Source organism: Myotis davidii, unplaced genomic scaffold, assembly GCF_000327345.1.
Source record: "Myotis davidii unplaced genomic scaffold, ASM32734v1 scaffold32, whole genome shotgun sequence".
In the NCBI taxonomy this organism is placed as follows: Eukaryota; Metazoa; Chordata; class Mammalia; order Chiroptera; family Vespertilionidae; genus Myotis; species Myotis davidii.
The window spans coordinates 1,215,391-1,224,485 of record NW_006286587.1 but is presented as its reverse complement, the minus strand read 5'-3'; the positions used below and the strand labels follow the sequence as shown (position 1 = coordinate 1,224,485).

At 42.4% G+C, this 9,095-nt stretch overlaps 2 protein-coding genes across 6 annotated transcripts in view; both read left to right on the top strand.

Moving 5' to 3' along the window:
• Positions 1 to 2,307: 2,307 nt before the first annotated feature.
• FASTKD5 (FAST kinase domains 5) overlaps positions 2,308 to 9,095 on the top strand; it is a 15,696-nt gene continuing 8,908 nt past the window's right edge. The window contains exon 1 of one of the 2 annotated variants that reach the window (XM_015560243.1): positions 2,308 to 2,394. The gene's annotated coding sequence lies outside the window, so the exon portion shown is untranslated. The remainder of the gene's footprint in view (positions 2,395 to 9,095) is intronic. The other variant, XM_006758032.2, reaches the window with a different exon arrangement.
• UBOX5 (U-box domain containing 5) overlaps positions 2,320 to 9,095 on the top strand; it is a 71,534-nt gene continuing 64,758 nt past the window's right edge. For 3 of the 4 annotated variants that reach the window (XM_006758036.2, XM_006758035.2, XM_015560245.1), the window contains exon 1: positions 2,322 to 2,394. The gene's annotated coding sequence lies outside the window, so the exon portion shown is untranslated. Of the gene's footprint in view, positions 2,395 to 9,095 lie in introns of all 4 variants that reach the window. The other variant, XM_006758034.2, reaches the window with a different exon arrangement.

Below are 9,095 nucleotides of genomic sequence, written 5' to 3'. Positions count from 1 at the left end.
CCGGCCTGTCCGTGCAAACCTGTTCCGTGGCCCGCCCAGGGCCCGCGCGCCAGGGCCGTGCCTCTGCACTTCTCCGTCCGTGTGCCGGGCGCTTCTCACAGGCCCGGCTCTAGAGAGAACCTTGGCGACCCCAGCCACTCCGGAGTTCTGTGACCTTGCGAGCGGCTTACCCGAACCTGTGTTTCTTAGATGTGAGCCGGAGATAACAGCACTTGTCTCCCAGGCCTGTGGTGAGAGTGTAGCGAGACGCACCTCATCTCACGTAGGCATCTTGAAGATTCCGATTTTGTAGGTCGGGTGGGGCCTGGTGAGGCTGATGCTGCTGTTCCTCGGGCCACACTTTGAGCAGTATTTTGCTTAGTAGCTGGGATGGGGTGAGCCTTCAATAAATAGCAAACGGTGTTTTGTTGTGCTGTGTTTTTGTTTTAAGTTTCTGGTTGCACAAGCCTACCTAGCATGGATGCCCCACTCCCTTTCTCTCTCCAGGAGTAAGACAAGTGATTACCTTTTCTCTTCATGTACAAACCCTGACACGGCTCTCCCGCCCTGACGCAGGAAGCTTTGGGCCCTGTCTATGCAGTTAGGTTATGCCGAGGTGGTTCTTCACTGCGCACTCGCTGTAGATGCTCGGCCCGTGCTCATCCGTGGAGCTGGTCGCCAGGGTCTTTAGCACCAGTGCAGCTCATGTTTTATGCTTGAGTATGTGTTGCTGCTGTAATATGAATGCATGTTTTCCGTACTTTGAGTAGTTATAACAGCTACCTTTCCAGGACTAGATTCTGCAACTCGCTGCTCTGAATGGCGCTGGGATGAGTGTACTACTGCCAGATAGAACAAAATGAAACCAGAATCGGGGCCTTTGGGAAGGAGACCCCCCGGACCCGGGGGTGGGTGGCTGCGGACTTGGTCCCTTTCCCAGGGGGGCTGAGGGCCGACTCCACTTTTTTCCTAAACAACAACAAAACAAAACCCTGGAGACAGTGCCATCTATAGTACAACTGGGAGAGTGAGGCCTTTGTCAGTTACGCAGGTCTAATCTGTCAGTTTGCCTTCTTCCCAATTCACTGGCTTTTCTTTCTCTTACTTTCGTTTTGTATTTATTTTTCTATTCCCCAGTACGGCCTTGTCATTCATCATGTAAGTCAGTCAACTTGGATACTAAAGAATTTTGAAATTCCCCCTTCACTTGCCTGAAATACCGTGTTGTGCAGCCTGGCAAATTTAGGAAAACCAATTTAAAATCAAGTGTTTGATGGAGTTAACACTGTTAGGTTCTTGGACCATTTATTTGGGGATTTGTCCACGTAACTGGGTACAGCTACTTCTCTCCAGCTGCAGGGGTTTTGCCTGAATGGGACTCTACTAGTCCCATTCAGATGGGCTGAGAGAACAGGAGTTTCTGCTTTTTGTTACAGTGAGATTTTTTTTTAAATATATATTTTATTGATTTTTTACAGAGAGGAAGGGAGAGAGATAGAGAGTTAGAAACATCGATGAGAGAGAAACATCGATCAGCTGCCTCCTGCACATCTCCCACTGGAGATGTGCCCGCAACCCAGGTACATGCCCTTGACCGGAATCGAACCTGGGACCTTTCAGTCCGCAGGCTGACGCTCTATCCACTGAGCCAAACCGGTTTCGGCACAGTGAGATTTTTTTAACGACGAGTCTTATCGGGCCCTTTAAGAGCGGTGACTCTAGCAGAATTATCTGTGAGGCCTTGCCAGACTGTATCTACCCAGGCCCTTCTTGTCATTCTGATAGAGAAAAGGGAGAGTTTTAGAAGGGGAGGAGAAGGCTATGAACGCTAAAAGAGTTTCATAGATTATTGTGATGTGCTGTTTTCTCGCCCATAGGCATGGAACCTAGAATGAAGTAGAGGGGATAGGCTGTTAGACTAGGTTTTGGTTTACACTAGTGCTTCACCTTCCTGTAAGCTGTGTTCCTGTGCGGAACTAAGCATAGAAGAGTCTAGCCCAGTTAGCATCTGTATTAACAGCTAGGGGTCCATACGGTCAGCCTCTAAACTCTCACCACGGGCTTAAAGCTTTGTAAACCGATCAGGAGACTCCAGCACCTAGAAAAAGTTAGTTGTTTTAATTCTTAGGGTTGCCCAATACATTATTTGCTAAGGTAAGAATGGGTTTTGAAGTATCCATTTATTTGTGGCAATTTTATCAGGATATGAGGTTTAAACCTTTCTAGCAGAAAGATCAGAAATCAGAATTAAGGGATGAGATCTGATAACTGGTAAATTGAAAATGCTGAGGGTGTTATATACTTAATCTACAGTTAGCATGGCTGCCTTCTTCCTCCTGGCTCTCTAACTTCTGGACTATAGTTTAAAATGAAGCTATTCGGCCTTGCTCAGACCTGTACCTGGAAGGCAGAAAGGTAAGATTCCTTACTCCTATGAAATCACATGATTCAGGATGATGTGGGCAGTGCTGTTCAGAACAGCCATGCTCCAGAGGTCTCTTAGGTTCCACTCTGGTTAATTAGAACCCCTAAAGAGGAGGTAGGGAGCAGGGTATACTACTAGGGGCACTTAAACTAGGAAAGGGGCTTTGTGAAATGATGCCACATATCTTTGACTCTTCATAGAGGCATCAGGAGTTATTGGGCACCTCATGGTGTTCTCAGCTTTCTTTCTTTTTTTAAAATATATTTTATTGATTTTTTACAGAGAAGAAGGGAGAGAGATAGAGAGTTAGAAGCGTCGATGAGAGAGCTCTATCAGCTGCCTCCTGCACACCCCCCAGTGGGGATGTGCCCGCAACCAAGGTACATGCCCTTGACTGGAATCTAACCTGGGACCCTTCAGTCTGCAGGCCGACGCTCTATCCACTGAGCCAAACCGGTTCGGCATGTTCTCAGCTTTCTAATGGACTCTGGGAGTCCTTGATTAAGGAGGAACTAACTCAGCTGTGTTTTCTGTACCTGGGTAACACATCCTTACCTCTTTTTCTCCCCACATTTTACTTTGTTGTTCTGTATCTAGTATTTCTTTCCTTTTCTGCAGTATTTGAGACCCAACTTCCAAAGTGGTTACATTTCATACCTGTATATACTAGAGGCCGGTGCACAAAATCCATGCATGGGGGTGGGGAGGGGTCCCCTCAGCCCAGCCTGTACCCTCTCTGATCCGGGACCCCTTGGGGGATGTCCAACTGCCGGTTTAGGCCTATCCTGTCAAAAAATCCAGCTCATACTTACCTGGCAGGGGAGATACCATGATCACGAAGGTGGTTTTCCCAGGGCGAGGCTTATCCATTGCACTCCGGATGTGCTGACCCCTGCGATTTCCCCAAATGTGGGAAACTCGACTGCATAATTTGTGGTAGTGGGGGGAAAAAAAAAAAAATAATACCTTAATCTCCTGTTAGCACATGCATTTTGTAAATTTAAATTTTGTCAGTTATACATGGATATGGTTTACACAGTCAAATGAATGGACATGGACCTGGAAGGACTTCACAAGTGCATAAAGGAAGACGCAATTGTGGGTTTTATGCCATTACAAAGAATTCCCTTTATTTTTGTTTCCTAGAGGCACTTTCACCTATGTGTCTGTTTCTTTTGGCATATCAGTATATTTCTGAATAACATATTTGTGTTGCTTTTTTTTATTTCTAGGAGATCAAATCAATAGCTATAAAAATCTCTTTACTTCTTTATTGAGGCTCTAGGTCTCTTGTATCACTACCCACTTTCCCTAATCATCTTCACCTCCCTTTATCTTCTGAATATAGTTTGCTCATATTTCTTTTTAAATATATTTTTATTGATTTTAGAGAGGAAGGGAGAGGAGAGATCGAAACATCAATGATGAGAGAGAATCATTGATTGGCTGCCTCTTGCACGCCCCCCACTGGGGACTGAGCTCGAAATCTGCACATGTGCCCTTGGCCGGAATTGAACCCTGGGACCCTTCAGTCCATAGGCTGACACTCTATCCACTGAGCCAAACCAGCCAGGGCTAGTTTGCCCATATTTTTAAAAACATTTATTGATTTGAGAGAGAGAGAGAGAGAGAGAGAGAGAGAAATTGATTTGTTCCACTTATTTCTACATTCATTGGTTTATTCTTTTGTTTGTTTTTTGTTAATCCTCACCCGAGGATATTTTTCCCATTGACTTTTTCTTTTAAATATTTTTATTGATTTCAGAGAGGAAGGGAGAGGGAGAAAGAGAGAGAGATAGAAAGAAAGATAGAAACACGAATGAGAGAGAACCATTGATCGGCTACCTCCTGCATGCCCCATTCTGGGAATGAACCTGCAACCCAGGCATGTGCCCTGACCTGGAATCAAACTGACCTCCTAGTTCATAGGTTGACACTCAATGATTTGTGAAAAGGAAAAGTTTTTGTTTTCAGGTAGTGAATGGAGGACTGGGTAATTTTTATTTATAAATTTTTGAGAGAGAGAGAGAGAATGGAAAGGGGAGAGTGGGGGAAAGAGAGAAACATCAACGTGAGAGAGACACATTGATTGGTTGCCTCCCTCAAGTGCCTTGACTAGGGCTGGGGATGAAACCTGCAATCCAGGTACATGACCTTGACCAGAAATCAAACCCGTGACCTTTTGGTCCACAAGACAATGCTCCCTGAGCAACACCAGCCAGGGTAATGGTTGATTCTTATGTACCCTGACCAGAGATCAAACCAGCAATCAGTTGAATCGGGAAGATGCTCTAACCAACTGAGCTACTTGGCCAGGGCCAGTTTACTCAAAATTTTTAGTTAGGTTGATATTCAAGGTTTATATTAATAAGATTATGTAAATATTATTTACAGTTGAGCAGGGAGTATACTATAACATTTTTTTTATCTTGTACAACTTTTTTGTATTCCTGGAGTTAATTTTTGTTATTGTTAATTGATTTGGTTTTCTGTCTCCTTACCTCAGATTATCAGTTAGAAGTATAAATCTGCTTTCCCCGGTAATAACCATCTCCTCCAGCATGAATTGCTTACTCTTTATGTCTGCTCACAGCTCTAGTCCTAGAATCTTTTTTATTTTTAAAACATCGCCTGAGGATATTTTTCCACTGATTTTTAGAGAGAGTGAAAGAGAGAGGAAAAGACAGAGAGAAATATTGATGTAGTGGTTACCTCCTGCACTCACCCAGACCAGGGCCCAGCCAGGGAAGGAGCCTGCAACTGAGGTACATGCCCTTGACCGGAATCGAACCCAGGACCCTTTAGTCCTCAGGCCAACGCTCTATCCACTGAGCCAAACCAGTTAGGGCGGTGGTCCTCAACCTTTGGATCACGACCCCTTTGGGGGTCGAACGACCCTTTCACAGGGGTCGCCTAAGACCATCGGAAAACACATATATAATTACATATTGTTTTTGTGATTAATCACTATGCTTTAATTATGTTCAATTTATAACAATGAAAATATATCCTGCATGTCAGATATTTACATTACAATTCATAACAGTAGCAGCATTACAGTTATGAAGTAGCAACGAAAATAATTTTATGATTGGGGGTCACCACAACATGAGGAACTGTATTAAAGGGTCGCGGCATTAGGAAGGTTGAGAACCACTGGGTTAGGACGTCTTGGAATCTTTTTTCATCTTTATCCTGGGGTTTCCCTTTGCTTCTCTCTTATGCTGAACTCTAAATTCTGGATCGCATGTCTCTCTTTCCAACTTTCAGGTCTTCAAGTGTGACCTCTTTGCTTTGATACTGGGGGCATCTTGTAAACCCTCACCTTTATATAAGATTTCTCTCTTTGAGGTCTTTTCTTTGTTCTTTTTGTGAGTAGTATAATCTAACCATAGTGATAGTTAGGATCCCAGACCATTAAAGGTGGGTGGGGCTTTTGACCTCATCAGGCTCTAATCCTCTAGCTCTCTGGCATCCTAGAGATTGTTCAGTGTCTTCCCTACTTCCCTGTCTGAAATTTGACTCCTCTCTTGTCTCTCCAGTATACCAGTGTTAGCTTTGGAATGAATCAGACAATCCTTGATGTCAAACCCACTGTGTGCCGTGGCTGTGTAACCTTTGGCAGGTTTCTTAATCTTGTGAAGTCCTCTTTTCCTCATCAACAATAGGGAGATGATAAAACCTACCTTACAGAAATGTTATAAGGATTAGAATCAATGCAGATAAAATAGCTCATAAAATGCTGGGCACAGAGGAAGCCCTAAGAAAAGTGTGGCTCTTTTTTCCATATTGGGACTTTGCTTGCATTTTTAAAAATGAAAAAATTGCCACATTCAAAACAGGGATGTACACCAGTCAGACATTGATGTTCTAGGAAATGATTCTAGTTACTTTGAAGACCATGCATAGTAATTTTATTAAGTATTGTTAGGTAGTATTAATTGAAGTAATTTAAATGCATTTTTTAAAAAATATTTTTGTTGATTTTTTTACAGAGAGGAAGGGAGAGGGATAGAGAGTCAGAAACATCGATGAGAGAGAAACATCGATCAGCTGCCTCCTGCACACCTCACACTGGGGATGTGCCCGCAACCAAGGTACATGCCTTTGACTGGAATCGAACCTGGGACCCTTCAGTCTGCAGGCCGATGCTCTATCCACTGAACCAAACCATCAGAGCTAAATGCACTTTTTAAATTATAATTTATAAAGGTATTAGTTAAGTTAATCCATATATTCTTCTGTATTATCACTTTTAATCCCCCAAAGTGGGGAAAAAAGTTAATTTAGCAAAGATATAACAAAGTCTCTTCTCACAAAGAAGCAGTGTATCTTAGGTGATGGCACTCATTTGTGTTCTATTTGTTCCACTGGTATTTGTATGTACTTTTTAATGTACTGTGTATGTACTGTGATGCCTGCTACACAGTTATTCTGTAAACCAGCCTCCTCCTTCTGGATGAACATTTGTTTTTTGTGTGGTTTTTTTTTACAGTTTTTGTTTAGATAGCACAGCTATTTTTGTAAAAAAACATTTTGTCTTTTTTTTTTTTTTTTTTTTAGTTATTTCTTTAGTTCTAGTTCCCAAGATGAGATGAAGGACTACAGATATGAATAGTTTATGACTTTAGTTGCACATTGTGTTGGACTAAATTTACATTCCAGGGTCCAAAACAGGTCGTCTTCTTTTTTTTTTAATATATTTTTTTATTGATTTCAGACAGGAAGGGAGATGGGGAGAAAGAAAGAATCATCAGTGATAAGAGAGAATCATTGATTGGCTGCCTCCTACATGCCCCACACTGGAGATTGAGCCCACAACTTGGTCATGTGCCCTGACTGGGAATTGAACCGTGACCTCCTGGTTCACAGGTCAACGCTCAACCACTGAGCCATGCTGGTCGGGCCAAAACAGGTCTTCTTAAAAGCCCTGTTCAGTCAACTGGAGAGTCCCATTACTTGCTGCAGTATTAATTGAGATTCCTAGTGACTGTTTTGAGGCATAAATCTTCAATTATCATCTAAATATTAAAGGAAAATATAAAATTTAATATTATATGTTTTCTAATTTTTAAAAAGTTGGCCACTTGCATTTGTAGGAATAAACTTTATGTAAAGGCAAAAATAGTAAATATTTTATGCTTTGCAGGCCATATATTTTCTGCCACAATGGCTCAATTTTGCTCTTATAGAGAAAAAAAATTGTTATCAACAATAATGAATGACCCTTGCTATGTTCAGATGATAATACTTTACTTACAAAAATAGGTGGAGGGCTAGATTTGAGCCATAGTTTGCTGATACCTGGTCTGTGGCATCTGAACCCATAGATTGAAACTTGGTGTGCAGAATGGGTCCACAGGCCACAGTAGAGAACCACATGTATAATGATTTCATGTGAAATAATTCTGCTCTGCTTCACAAAGAAATTGGAAGCACACATTCCTGCCATCCAGAGAAGCCTTTCTGACTGACTGACCTGAACAAAGCCACTAAACCGCCCTGTGAGCTCTGGAAGGAAGGGGCTGATGGGAGGTGGGCAGGCATTTCAGGAAGTCGTTCTGCTTCCATCAGAACCCTCAAAGGATTTTCTGCAACACCGGCCCTGTCTGGTCCGTATTTTGGCAGCCCAGGGCTCCCTGGATTTTGCTTGTCAGGCTTTGGCATTTCTTAAGCGGACGGAAAGACAAGCGTTTAGAGAAAGCAAGAGTTGCCCAGCTGGTGTGGCTCAGTGGTTGATTGTCAACCCATGAACCAGGAGGTCATGGTTTGATTTTTGGTCAGGGCATATGCCTAGATTGAGGGCTTGATCTCCAGGTGGAGTGCAGGAGTCACTGATCACTAATTCTCTCTCATCATTGATGTTTCTGTCTCCCTCTTCCTTCCTCTCTAAAATCAATAAAAATATATTTTGAAAAAGTTTTGTACTTTGGGAATAGGGAGGGTTATTTTGAGTATAATTAATTAAACTTTATACCCAAAACCCTCTTTTTACTTTTGGTATATGCATAGCAGCTTTTACCAACTTTTTTATTCTCACCATGGGTCTTTTATTCATTGATATCACAGAGATGGAATGGGTTGCTCACTTTTGTTCCCAGTTGTTATTTTTTTAATTTTTAAAAATTAATCCTCACCCAAGGATAATTTTCCATTGATTTTTAGAGAGAGTGAAAGGGAAGGAGACAGACAGAAACACCTATGTGATTGGTTGCCTTCCACATGGGCCCCAGTCAGGCCGGGATTCTCTAGACCAGTGGTTCTCAACCTTCCTAATGCTGCGACCCTTTAACACAGTTCCTCATGTTGTGGTGACCCCCACAATCATAAAATTATTTTCATTGCTACTTCATAACTGTAATTTTGCTACTGTTATGAATTGTAATGTAAATATCTGATATGCAGGATGTATTTAGGCGACCCCTGTGAACGGGTCCTTTGACCCCCAAAGGAGTCTTGACCCCCAGGTTGAGAACCACTGCTCTAATCACTGAGCAAAACTGGCCAGGGCCATACTGCTATCTTAATGTAAAATAATTAACTCATCTACCTTTTTCCTTTTCATTTCAGCATGTCTCTGCTTTTCTGAATTCCTTCTGTAATATCTGTTGCACCCTGTTATCTTCAGTTTTGTTCCCAGATAGATGTCTGGTCCTCTAGACCAGCTATTTTCCACCTTTTTCATCTCATG